Source organism: Leptopilina heterotoma, unplaced genomic scaffold (genome assembly GCF_015476425.1).
Source record: "Leptopilina heterotoma isolate Lh14 unplaced genomic scaffold, ASM1547642v1 Lhet_120, whole genome shotgun sequence".
NCBI classification, from domain to species: domain Eukaryota; kingdom Metazoa; phylum Arthropoda; class Insecta; order Hymenoptera; family Figitidae; genus Leptopilina; species Leptopilina heterotoma.
Genome location: NW_025110838.1, coordinates 1463089 through 1476320, shown reverse-complemented (window position 1 = coordinate 1476320; position 13232 = coordinate 1463089). Strand labels below are relative to the sequence as shown.

At 25.7% G+C, this 13232-nt stretch overlaps 1 protein-coding gene across 3 annotated transcripts in view; it reads right to left on the bottom strand.

The window, feature by feature from the left end:
- LOC122510668 (neuronal acetylcholine receptor subunit alpha-7) overlaps positions 1-13232 on the bottom strand; it is a 344417-nt gene that overhangs the window by 326644 nt on the left and 4541 nt on the right. For 2 of the 3 annotated variants that reach the window (XM_043625472.1, XM_043625481.1), the window contains exon 3: positions 6205-6313. The gene's annotated coding sequence lies outside the window, so the exon portion shown is untranslated. Of the gene's footprint in view, positions 1-2806; positions 3827-6204; positions 6314-13232 lie in introns of those variants that run through there. The other variant, XM_043625489.1, reaches the window with a different exon arrangement.

Sequence of the window (13232 nt, the reverse complement as noted above, 5' to 3'; positions counted from 1 at the left end):
TTTCACTTTAATTTAAATTTCAGATTAGTAAAATTTCTTACTAATTTTGAAAACAAAATTTACTATTATATTCTCTCTGAATCTAAATTAGTGGAAATTAAGGCCACTTTAATTAGAATTTTTACTAATTTTTCACTAAAACTTCAGTAAAAAATAATTGTAACTACTAAACAACATTGTAATATTCTACTAAAATTTTTGGTAGAAAACTATAAATTTTGTATAATTTTCTCTTATTACAATAAATTGTAGCTTTCTATCAAAATTTATAGTTTTCTACTATCAAAATTCAATAAAATCCTTACTATCTAATTAGTAAGCGAATTCGCACTTTATAGATTTAATTTCAGACTTTTCAGAAAAAACTTTTTGTTAATTCTTAGAAATAAATTTCTTAAACTCATTTTGTTTCATTTAAAATAAATTTTTCCTTACAATGTAAACAAACGGATTTTAATTTAAAGAAAATTTCTTTGATTCAAATAAATTTTCATTCAAACCAAGAAATTTATTCTTTAATTCATAGAAATTTTATCACTGATATAGTGCCCAAGAAATAATTCTTTAATTTAAAAAGGAAAATTTTCTTGAAACAACTAATTATTTTTTTAAAAGAAATAAATTCTTTATTAATCAAAGAAATTTCTTTTGAATTAAATAAATTTTTTTTTAATCAAAGAAATTTTCTTCAAAGAAAATTTTTTTGTTTCAAGAAAATTTCTTTTAAAAAAAATTTATTTTTCGAATCAAAGAAATTTTTGTTTACATCAAGGACAAATTAATTTCCAAACGAAGAAACAAATCAAAGCAACCGATTTTTTTTAAAGCAACAACAACTTTTCTGAGTGCATAAAATTATTACTAATGAAATTAATTACTGATAATTTAATTATTTCTTGCAATTTACTAATCCAACTCTCTAAATTTGAATTCTTAAAAATGTTTAATAATTTGAATTAGTAACTGACTTTTTTCTTTTGAATTAGTAAATTTTACGAATAAATAAATTAGTAGCAATTACTATTATTAGTAAAATGTACTAATTTAAAAGCAAAAATGCAGTTACTAATTTAAATTAGAAAACATTTTTACTAAATCATTTTACTAATAGCCAAAGAAAACCCAATATAATTTTTAAAAATTAACTGATAAATTTGTATCTTTGACGTTAAGTGACAAATTTTTGCACAACTGCTCGAATGAGTAACTTTTATTTTACTATTTGAATTAGTACTCTAAATCTAAAACAGTAATTTTTAAATTTTTTACTAATGAAGTAATGCCGATTCACTTACTAACTGAATTAGTAACAGTTTTGACTAATTTTTGGTAGTAAACTACTAACTTATAGAAGAAAATTACTAATTTTACTTATTTTGTTAATTCGACTTACTAACCAAGTAACTAAATTACAAAAGTAAAAATACAACTTACTAATGAATTTAGTTTTCTACCAACAATAAGTATAGTATTTTTTTATTAAAAATTAGTCAAAACTGTTGCTATTTCAGGTAGTAGACGAATTCGCAGTATTTCATTAGTAAAAAAAACTACTATTTCAGATTTAGAGAGTACATTTCTACTAATTATCAGGAACTTAATTGTGCCTATGGTAATTAGTACCACACTGTTAATATTATATTGATTAGTACAATACTGATGAGTACAATACTGATTAGTACAATACTGATTAGTTTAGTACTGATTATTATAATAATGATTAATATAATCACAGTTTTTCTGAAAATATACACTGTTAACTCAAAAGTATCAAATTGCAACGAATTGATACAAAAAATGCGAATCAAATCAGAAGTTAATCCGAATTTTAGGCATTAATTTGATTCACTTTAGTATCAATTTGATACTAACAAGAAAACTTTCAAATTGAGACAGAAAACGTATCAAAACGTTGCTTCGGAATACTTTTGATGCGTTTTTGATCTTAAATTGATACCCTTAGAAAAACTGTGATACTTATTAGTATGATACTGATTATTATAATTCTGATTAAATTGATACTGATTATTATACTTCCCCAGGTAGAAAAGTTAACGTTAGCTAATGCTACTAACGTTAGACTAACGTTAACTAACGTTAGGCTAACGACATTTTTTGATCACTAATATCATATTATAACGTTAGTCTAACGTTAGCCTAACGTTAGTAGCATTAGCTAACGTTAATTAACGTTATCTTTTCCACCTGGATCTGATTAGTATAATACTGATTAGTACAATACTAATTAGTTAAATTCCAATAAGTATAATATGAATCAGAGTAATATTAATTACCATCTGACTAATTCTGATAATCAGTTAAATTTTACAAACAAAAATGCAGAGAACACTCTTTGATTAGTAGAGAACTGGTAAATTACATTTAGAAGAGCAATTCAAAATAAGCTCAAATGCTAAATATAATGTTTAATCCATCTGTTTCTAAATTGACTACTACTGTAAAACAAAATAAAACGTTTCCAACACTCATCATAAACCACCAGTTGAGAAAACCGTATATTCAAATCATTATACAGAAATTAATGTTCAACTAGAAACAAAACCGCACCTTAGAAGCAAATCCCAGTGCAACAAAACACTTTTAAATATTTAATCAACATGAAATGATGTAGAATTTTTGTTACAAAACTCTCTATAGTCCCTAACCTGATTATATCAAGGATACACATGTCTACTAGAGCGGATAGTTTAATTTACCCGCTTGACTAAATTATGTTGCTACTGTATCTACATGTATGATGAGGTATAGGATGAGCTTGTCTCTCCCGGAAATGACTCGAGCCTACCTGACTGGCTATTCAGCACGAATTTTCGTCGAATGAAACAGCATATACATGTATCTCTCTCTCGCGAAAGAGAGAGAGAGGGGGGGGGATGAACACCGCACTTTCCTAAAACTTGTTGAACTCTCGCTTGGCAAGCGAAATCCAATTTTGCTCACTTTAAGTATTCGTTTTGCGGAGAGAGAAAGAGAAGAGATCCTCGAAAAAAAAAGCGGAGAACGAAAAGCAACTCACGACGAAAAGGGGATTTTTTCCGGATGGTTTGGCTTTTCTATTCGCACTGGCCAAAAAAAGTCTTTCCGCGTGTTGATATAACAACAGGTCAATGGGGCGATATTGAAGATCTCGTGGTTGTGAAACTGGATCGATAGATCACTAACACTCGAGGGACACTGGGGTCCGAGGACCTTTGTAACTTGTACATACTCTCTCTCTCCCTCTCCCTTTTCTCTTCCTCTTCTTCTTGAAACTTCCAACTCACATAAAACGTCCTTTACGGTTTGTGGCACACTGCCAACTATTGGCCATCGTTCGTCTCACGAACAACTTGATCTTGATCTTTCCACATCTATTTTTCTCCAATTTCTCTCTCTCTAGTGTGTGGAAAAAAAAGTTGTCAAGATAGGTGACAACTTATAGGTGTGATGAATACTGAATGTATGATGAATACTTGATTAACTTGATTAACTTGATTTACTTGATTAACTTGATGAATTTTAAGAGATATTTTCGTGTATTCTTAGAATATGTCGCATATCTCTAAGGAATTAATTGTAAAACTTTTTTTTTCCGGTTACGGAGACAAACAACATTTCCGGGCGTCCCGGCAGAGCAGAGGGTATATATACACACACTACACCGCGCGCACCCGTTAGCAAGGGAGAAATATATATATATATATATATGTATGTATACAGAGAGAGAAAGAGAGAAACCAGGCGTAGCGCTCTCGCACAGTTCGTCTCGTGCGATGGTTTGCAACGGAACTGAATCCGAGCTACTGATGATGATTTTTGTTGCTGATATAGGGGAACGCGCGAGACTCGCAGCAGCACCTGCGATATAGAGCTCCTCTCGGGGGTTCCTCCTACCATCCCTCTACAATTTCGCGAGAAGCTGCGAACTGGACCACTACGCAACCCCCACTCTAACTCTCCTCCATTCGAAGTCCACCCACTCCCCACAGATCAATATTGTACCCACGGTACGGGAGTCTACCTCCGACCTCGTGCTAAGACCGTAGCATAGCCACCATAGCGAATATCAACTTGTCTGTCACTCCTATTACAAACGGCCATGAACCAACAATTTTCATTCGAAAGTTCAATACATTTTTTTTCTCTCTCTCTTTCATTCCTTTTTCCCTATTGAGGAAAAAATTAACTATCATCAATGTTGAATTGAATCTTTTACCTATTCTTTTCCTCCATAAAATACAACCACTCTCACTATTATTAAATTCATATGGGGGATTTCTAGCCGGTTCCAGATTTTAGCTGCGAGAGAGAGCTGTGTGTGCTGCCTGCCTATTTTCGCTGACCCATATTCCAGGAAAACAAGCTTTTGATAAGCCAGCTTACAATTAGCACAATAATGTTCAAATTTCTCAAAATTTACATTTTCATGCCCTGAAATTGCTTTTGTTGGTGAAAAAAAGATAAATTGATAGGGAATAAAGAAGAAATTATACAGGGTTTTAAATATAATGATAGAAACAAAAGAGAATAGAATAGTATCTGGAATCAAAGTCGTGCATCGAGTTCATTTTTTTTGCCAAGTGATTATTAATTTTTGCTGCTGGTTGTAAATTATACTCGTAAGAATATTCTGGGTATTTAGGACTCATTAGCGGCACACTGTTAATGAGGAATTTTACTCTCCCAAAACGGTTACTCTTCCTATCTCTCTCTCTCAGCAATTAGTAATAGTTTTGGACATTTCAAGAATTAAGGGGCATTAAATTTCATAATGACTTAAGATGCTTATGTACTATTATAAAAATTATTCTTTCTATTAACGAAATAATTATTTCAATTAGTATTCTTTTAAATCCCTATGAGTTTTATTTTTACAAATTAAACATAAATTTATTTTATCAAAGTAAGAGCCAGTTTCACCAACTTCCGATTAAAAGTTAATCAATGATTAAAGACAGTTTAAAGGCTTCTGATTGGTTAATTGAGGATTTAATCATTGATTAACTTTTAATCGGTGTTGGTGAAATCGGCCCTTAGAATTTTTGCCACGAAAATTTGATATTTCCCCTGAAATTTACCTAATTTCCAGAGAAAATAATCACATTTTCGCTGATTTCTATATAAAAAAAATTATTTTTAATAGAATTTTAGGAAATTTCAATTATTTCAAAAATCTTTAATTACACAGAGAAATAGAATTGTTAAAATAGAACTAACTAACTAAAGAAATTTTCCTTTTGTTCTTGTTACAAAATATTTTGTTACCCAAACATATTTATTGTTATCACAAAAAATTCGACTTGTTAGGACAACGAAGTAAATTTTTTACTTCTAGATTAATATTAACAATCGAAAAATAAAGTTAATAATTAATATACAACTAAAAAATTTATTTTCTTATCCTAACAATTCAAATTTTTTAGTTCTATATTAAATATTAACAATCGAAAAACAATCAAGTTAATAAGAAACTAAAAATTTATTCTCTAGTCCTAACAATTTAAATTTGTTATGATAACAAACAAATAAATATGTTTAAGCAACAAAATATTTTTTAATAACAACAGAAATTTGTTAGTTCCATTTTAACTTTTTTTTATTCTGTGTGTAATTAAAAATTTTTGAAATAATTGAAATTGCCTTAAATTTTATTAAAAATAATATTGAACTTTTTATAAAAATTTCGCTGAAATTTTTTAAAATAATCGATTTTGCCAAAATAATAATCTCTTTTCTACATGTATTTGTTAATAAAAATTCACCTATCTTTAAACAATAGAATAAAAATATTTTAAAAACTTAATTTTTAAGAATTTTGAATAAAAATTTTCAAAATATATTGATATTTTGAAAAGTTTTTTTAATTCTGAAAATTGCAACTGCTTTTAACAAAAATATTCTCTAGGTTAATTATAATTTCTGTAGGTAGTAATTCTAAAAATTTAATATTTTTCCAGTATATTTGATAAAATTCCCTCATTTTTATTAGTATCAAAATAATTTTTGTTTGCATCAAATAATTTTTATTCGTATAAAATTTTCACTCATTTTCTGAACGTTCAAATAAACGAAACTTTTCTTCTATTTAAGTATTCTTAAAAATTAATACACAAAAATAATTTTGACTTAAAAATTATTTATTATCATTAAATTATAGTAATAATAATAATAAAAATTTTTAAGATGTAATGAAATGTTACTCACTTTTTTTGTATTTGGCAGAACTACAAGAGATCCTTCAATTATTCTCCAATCGAGTTTTCTGCAAAAAAGTGCTGTTTGTCCAGTGAACTCAAACCTTCCCATGGTGCTTCTGGAAAATAAATAAACAATAATTTTAATAACATACAACAAATTAATAACAATATTAAATAATAATAAGATCAAAAAATTAATCTAAGAAGAAAAAGAATAAAAGAAAAAACAAAAAAATCTTTTAATTTTTACTTATTTCAATATTATAAAATTTGAAGTCATGGAAAGCAATAATTCAACAGATTTTTGTTCCAAAAATATGTTAAATTTTTAAAGAAAACATCCCTTGTTTTATCAACTTCCATTTGTAGTAGCGTTTCTCAAGATTCTTCATCTATTTTTTTTCTCTATCCCACTTTTCAAGCTCTAATTAAAATATTTATAGAATAATGTGTTCATTCTAAGGAGAAAAGTTCATCTAAAGTGGAAAATTTCTTAGTTGAAGGAGAAAAGAGGCTTTAGAATAAATTGCTAAAAATGCGACGTTGGAGAGACAAAAATATATTGGATTTGTTATCTGGAGCACTAGGGTGGCCTAAAATAATAAAATGTTAGTCCTGATTACCTCGGGTTTATTTTCTCATTCCTCTCTATCATTCTTAGCTCGACCATCAAAATATTTTAGAAATCTTTCCTTTCTTTCTTATTCTCTCCAGATAAAACAAGAGATATTCTTTTATTATATTGCGTGTGTGTATTAATTAGAAAATTATAGAAAATTATTGTCAAAATAAAATTTTTTTCTCATATTTACAAAAAAGGGAAAAATCCATTAATACTTTATTTTCTAAAAATCTCTTAAATAATCAAAGAGAGGGTATTAACTATTGTTTTTCATCAAGTCTTTAAGGACCATTGTCACTTTAATAAAGTTATCAACGCTTTTCATTAAGAAAAAAAAAAGAAAATTTTATCTGGAGAGAAATTTAAAAAAAAATGTAACCACATTTCTGTTTTAACTGTATTTTATAGAAGCAAATTCCCTGCTTTATTCTAATTTTTCAAATTAAAAACCACAATTCTTTAAAAAAAAGTGGTCACCAAAAATGTTCATATGTGAAACACACAAAATTTTCTTTGCATTTTTAAAATGAACCTTCGCAACAGGATTTTATCTTCTAGAGATGAAAATGTAAAAATTAAAAGAGAAAACATCAAAACACACATTTTCAGGGAGTCATGAAATTCTATTTCCTATTTTCCATGAATTTCACAGACCAATTGATCGAAATTATATTCTTTCTTCAAATTTAATCAGCTTCAAATTACATACAAAATCGATATTTCACTAAAACAGAAACTCCATTGCCACTATATGAATAATTCTTGTTCAAATCTAACTATAATGTGAACTCAAATGACATGAAAGGGAGAGAGTTGAGAGAGAGAGAGAGAGAGAGAAAAGCTACATATGAATGTTCAACTCAATTCAACCGCCAAATTCTTCGATGTGCTTTGATTAATTTAGCAGCATTAGAAAATTAATTAAATCCTAAATTATCCTATAATATTAAAAAAAACATTAATAATAATTACAAATTAGTAATTATTAATTATGATTACTACTTAATAATTATTAAATAATATCTAGTTAATACTGAATAATATCTTCGCTATTAGTATCTAATAATATTTCCATTAAAGCAACTATTATTTCTATAAAAGATTAATTTCTATTACCGAGAGCGGAGCAAATATTACGTGAAGAGTATTTTTAAACCTTTTTAAAGCTCAAAATTGTTGTAACAGTAATTAATAACAATTATAGTCGAATAAAAATTTTTAATTTTACTATTAAAATCGTATCTTAATCGCAAAGAAGTTGTTTGTCTGATTTTCTCTTCTTTTACTTTTATACTACTTATAGAAGACTGTTCTAGTCAGGCAAAATGGTTTATTTTTATACTATCATAATATCAGTAGTAGAAGCAATTTTTAGTCAGACATTGATTGTTTGTGGTTTTTAATAACAGTTTTAAAAGACATTTTTTATAAATATTTCAGAAAATTTTTTTCTTTATCAAAAACAATTTAAATATAGAATGTCTGACGTAAGACTGTTTATACTACTGACATGACGATTACGTGAAATTGAAACATTGTCTTAACTCTAAAAATATTTTCTTTACTATCATGAAAAGGGAGACAATAAGTTTTGCATACCAACTTTTGTCACATCCATCTCTTTTATTCAGTAGTAAAAGACATTTTCAGATAAACAACGATTCTATTGTGAAAAAAATTAGCCAGACAGAATAATATTATTTAGATGAATGTTTTTTTTGTGGTATTTTTTAATATATTAATAAAAAGAACTTTTAGGACAATTTCCATTACTACAATTGTTATTTTATTTTTGATAAAACAACGTTTCGGTTTATTTTATAATATCATAATATAAGTAGTAAAAATCAATTTTCAGTCAGACAAAATAGTTAAATTCTATGTTATTTGCAATATTAGTAGTAAACACAGTTTTTTGTCAGACATTAAATGTTTGTATCTTTAGTAACAGTTGTAGAAGACTCTTTTAATAAATAATTTAGAAACTGTCTTTATTTATCCAAAAAAATTTAATAATTTAACATGTCTGACATAAAATTGCTTATACCACTGATATGAATGATTACGTAACAATTGAAATATTGTCTTGACTCTAAAAACACTTTTTCTACAGTCATAAACAAAGGGGGGAGATAATAAGTTTTGGTTTATTTCAGTAGTAAAAGACATTTTTAGTCAGACATCAATTTAATTGTAAAAATAAATTTTTTGTCAGTCAGATTGAGTTAATTTTATACAATCTTAATACCAGTAATAAAAAACATTTTTTAGTCAGACGAAATTTATTAATTTCAGGTAGGCATCTGCAATATCAGTAGTAAAAACAATCTTTAGTGAGACATTATTAATTTTTGTGTCTTTATATCAATTTTTTAAAAAATATTTTCAAGGAGAAGTGTACAAAGTTTATTTTATTATTAACAAAAAAAGTTAATATTGAATGTCTGACTAAAAAGTACGTGTACTACTTATATACATGTTTACTTAGGCAATTCTACAAAAAAAGAATTAATAAGTAGAATTAAGAATTTATAAATAGTAAATATAGTTTTCAGTCAGACATTTTACTTTTGTCTTCTTTTTAACAATTTTTTAAAAATACAGTTTTAATGAAAATATTCAAAAATGTCTCTTACATTAAAAATATAAAAAATTCAAATGTAGAATATCAGGCTAAAAATTGCTTGCACTACTTATGCGATTACATAAAATTGACCCAGTTAATCTAATTAAAAAGCTTTTTCTACTGTCATCAGAACAACAAAGCAAATTGACCCTTTGAATTTTACTCTCTATATACTAATTTTTCTCATATCAGTAGTAAAAAGCATTAAATTTCTATTCAGACAACTGTTCAATCCCAAAAAGGATTTACCATTTCACTATAGTAGAAGTAATTTTTACTTTGACTGTAAGTAGTAACAATAAATTTTCAGTCAGACAAAGTCATGTTATTTTTTTTATATGTATTTTCTAAGAAAGGATATCAAATTGAAACAAAAAATGAATCAAAAGTGTCGCGAAGCAACGTAGTGAATAAATTAAAACGAACACTAAATATTGTCATTTTTGTGATACAAGACAAAAACTAAAATTATATAGAAATTTTCAAAATTGTTATTATAGTGATAAAGGAAGATTTATTAAAAAAAACAACCACCTATATGAAAATATTTTAATCCGATATGTAATTTCAAACCAAATTAATTAAACTTATTAACAATGCCTTATCGATTACGTTCATTATCCTCAAATCCATATCCTGTTTCCATTTGCCCACGTGTAAATGCGCAAACAGATTTCAGTATACATTGCAACTATATACATATACTGTAAATTCATAATCCTCAAGATTTGTAAAAAGAGATTTTCAAAAGAAATCTCTCATATAGCACATACTCTCTAAATCTAAATTACTAGTTTTTGCTAGAACGCTACTATTATTTTAAAATTCCATGAATTTTACTATATCTAAATTAAATTTCAGTCAAAATTAGTCAAATTCACTTTGGACTTTTTAAAACGTCCTCTAAAAATAATAAAATTGACTATGAAAAATTATTATTTCCAGAATAACGTTGACTATTTGCGAAGAAAATTCCTGCATAAAAATTAGAAAAATTTACTTAAGAAATCATAAAATTTACTTTGGAAATAATATTTATTTATATTAATGGAGAGATTTCTTTTGATTAATAATACTTATTAACAAATTGAAGTACTTTCGAAGAAACTTTAATTAATTTTTATATAAAAAATAACTGTAAAAATAGTAAAATTTACTATACAGACTTAAAATCTGGAAATAAAGTTGACTGATATTGCAAATAGTTTGAGTTTTACTAAAATGCCAATATTTATAAATTTTTCTTTAAAAAAGAGAAGATATGCATATGATTTTAGGTGGTTTAGGGGATTTTATAAATTTAAGGGGACAAAAAAGGGAGAAAGAGAAAATTTATGTTAAATACATAAGGGGACCATAGTCCCCTTATTTACTTATTTGCAGCTGTTATCCCTGCTATCAAATTACACTACATAGTTTTCTACTATAAAATTAGTTGTTTTCTAATAAAAATTAGTAGAAGAATCCTCACTCTTTAATTATTAGAATGATTAATTTACATTTATAAAGTGAAGAGCATCAGAAAAAATAACAAAAATAATAACATAATTTACAGTAAGAATACTCTATTTTCTGCATGAAACTTCTGTTATTCTAATTCAAGTAAATAAATTTATATAAAAATAAAATTTTAAAATATTTAAGACGAATAATTAGAAAATAAATTAATAAATAAATTACGAGAGAGAAAGAGAGAGACATCTGTACTTATGCTAAAGGAATTATTATCAATATAATTCAAGATTTTCAAGGAAACTACTCAATGTGGAATGCAGATGTCACTCTCAAAAATCAATATTTGCCATAGCTTCAAATAAACTTCATTATTTTCCACTTTATTTAATTTAAAAAAAAATGTCCAACAAAGAAAATAAAGAAAAAGCCTTTAAAGACCCCTCTTTTTTGCTTGTCAAGGTTTTATTTAATTATATAAAATATAAATTCTAATCAATATCAATAATTTCAAAATAAACATTTATTTAAATTTTACCTTCTCATTTTAAAATTAAAAAAAAACAAATACAGAAATTTAATATTCCTTTATCAAAATTAATAATTTTTTTCCACTTAAATAAATTCGAATAAAAACTATGTTTACCTAATGAATATTGTCTTTTTTATTCTTCATTGTCTTTTCATTATTTACTGTCTTTTTCTTTGTCTTTTATTTTTCTTTACTGTCTTTTCATTATTTACTGTTTTATAAAATTACTATATTTTTACTATATTTTTTTTTTTATAAATTTATAGAAATTTCCCTGACTTTAAATGAAATTTTCTGATATTTCTATGACTTTCCTGACCGCTGGACACCCTGTTTTAAGGAATGAATTGATATCAATTTACCATTTGACTATGCGTGTAACGATATGTATCGGTATTTATTCATTAAACAATAAACCCATTACAAGATGTGTGCGCAATTATAAATCCGGAAACACACTCTCATTCGATGCAAATGCAAACGCAAGCGTAAAATTTATGAGGTGTGGAAGGCGAGTGGTAACATACGAACCCACCATTTCACTATACTCTGTTCCAATTTTAGTCTAACATTCGCACATTGTTCGTAGGCAACAAGCGTGACTGAGGATTTTTAATAGCCGCATAACTATAGATTTGTTTCAATTAATCAAGTGAAAATAACGTTTAGAGATAATATTAATAAACTTTAATTAAAAATTAATTCATAATTTTATATACTCCTTTAAAACTGAATTTTTACTAATTCTTCGTCAAAAGCTACTAGTTTACAGTGGAAAACTACTAAGAAAACTACTAACTACTAAGTATAGTAGTAGCCTAGTTAAGGAAACTATTTTAATTCGTAGAAGTTACTAAATAAATTAGTATAACTGTGTAGACTAATTATGAGTAAAGAAAACTACTAATTAGTATAATAGAAAAGTTCTAATTCGTTTATTAAGACCACTTGAGCAATTAGTAAAATTTACTAATTAAAATGGTAGTCTTAACTAATAAATTAGTATTCTTCTACTATCAATTAGTAGTTTCTGACTAAAAATTAGTCAAAACACTTTCTAATTCATTTTCTTTAAATTTAAATTAGTAAAAATGTTCACTAATTCATTTTTATTCAATTTCAATTAGTAAAATTGTTCACTAATTCAGTTTCTTTAAATTTAAATTAGTAAAAACTTTCACTACCAAATTAATAGAAATTACTATTTATTAGTAAAATTTACTAATTCAAAAGCAAAAAGTCAGTCACTAATTCAAATTAGTAAACATTTTTACTAACTTAAATCTAAAGAGGTTAATGAACGAGTCTGTACAATTTTATTAGTCAAATAATTAATAGAATAATTTAGATTTAGAGAGTTATTAAATTAATAATTCATTAATAATTTATATTACACAAAATTTAATTATATAATCCACAGATACACTGAAATTTTATTTTCAAACTATTAGGTTTCTATTATAAATTTATTATAATTTTAATATTAATAATATAGATATTATTTAATAATAATTTAAATTATTTATTAATATCAATACTATCATTATTAATATACTATTATTAATCAATATAAGAGTGAAAATAAATAATAAATATTTAAAAAAGTAATAATAATAATATTAAATACGAACAAAATAAACAAACAAATAAATAAATAAAAAATATCAAAAATATAGTAACGAATTAATAGTTAATAATTAAATTAATTATTATAAAATTCCTATTTACTGTTATATTAATAATAATAATAAACTTTATTTATTTATTAGCCTACTAAATGAACAATTTTGTCTTATTACAATT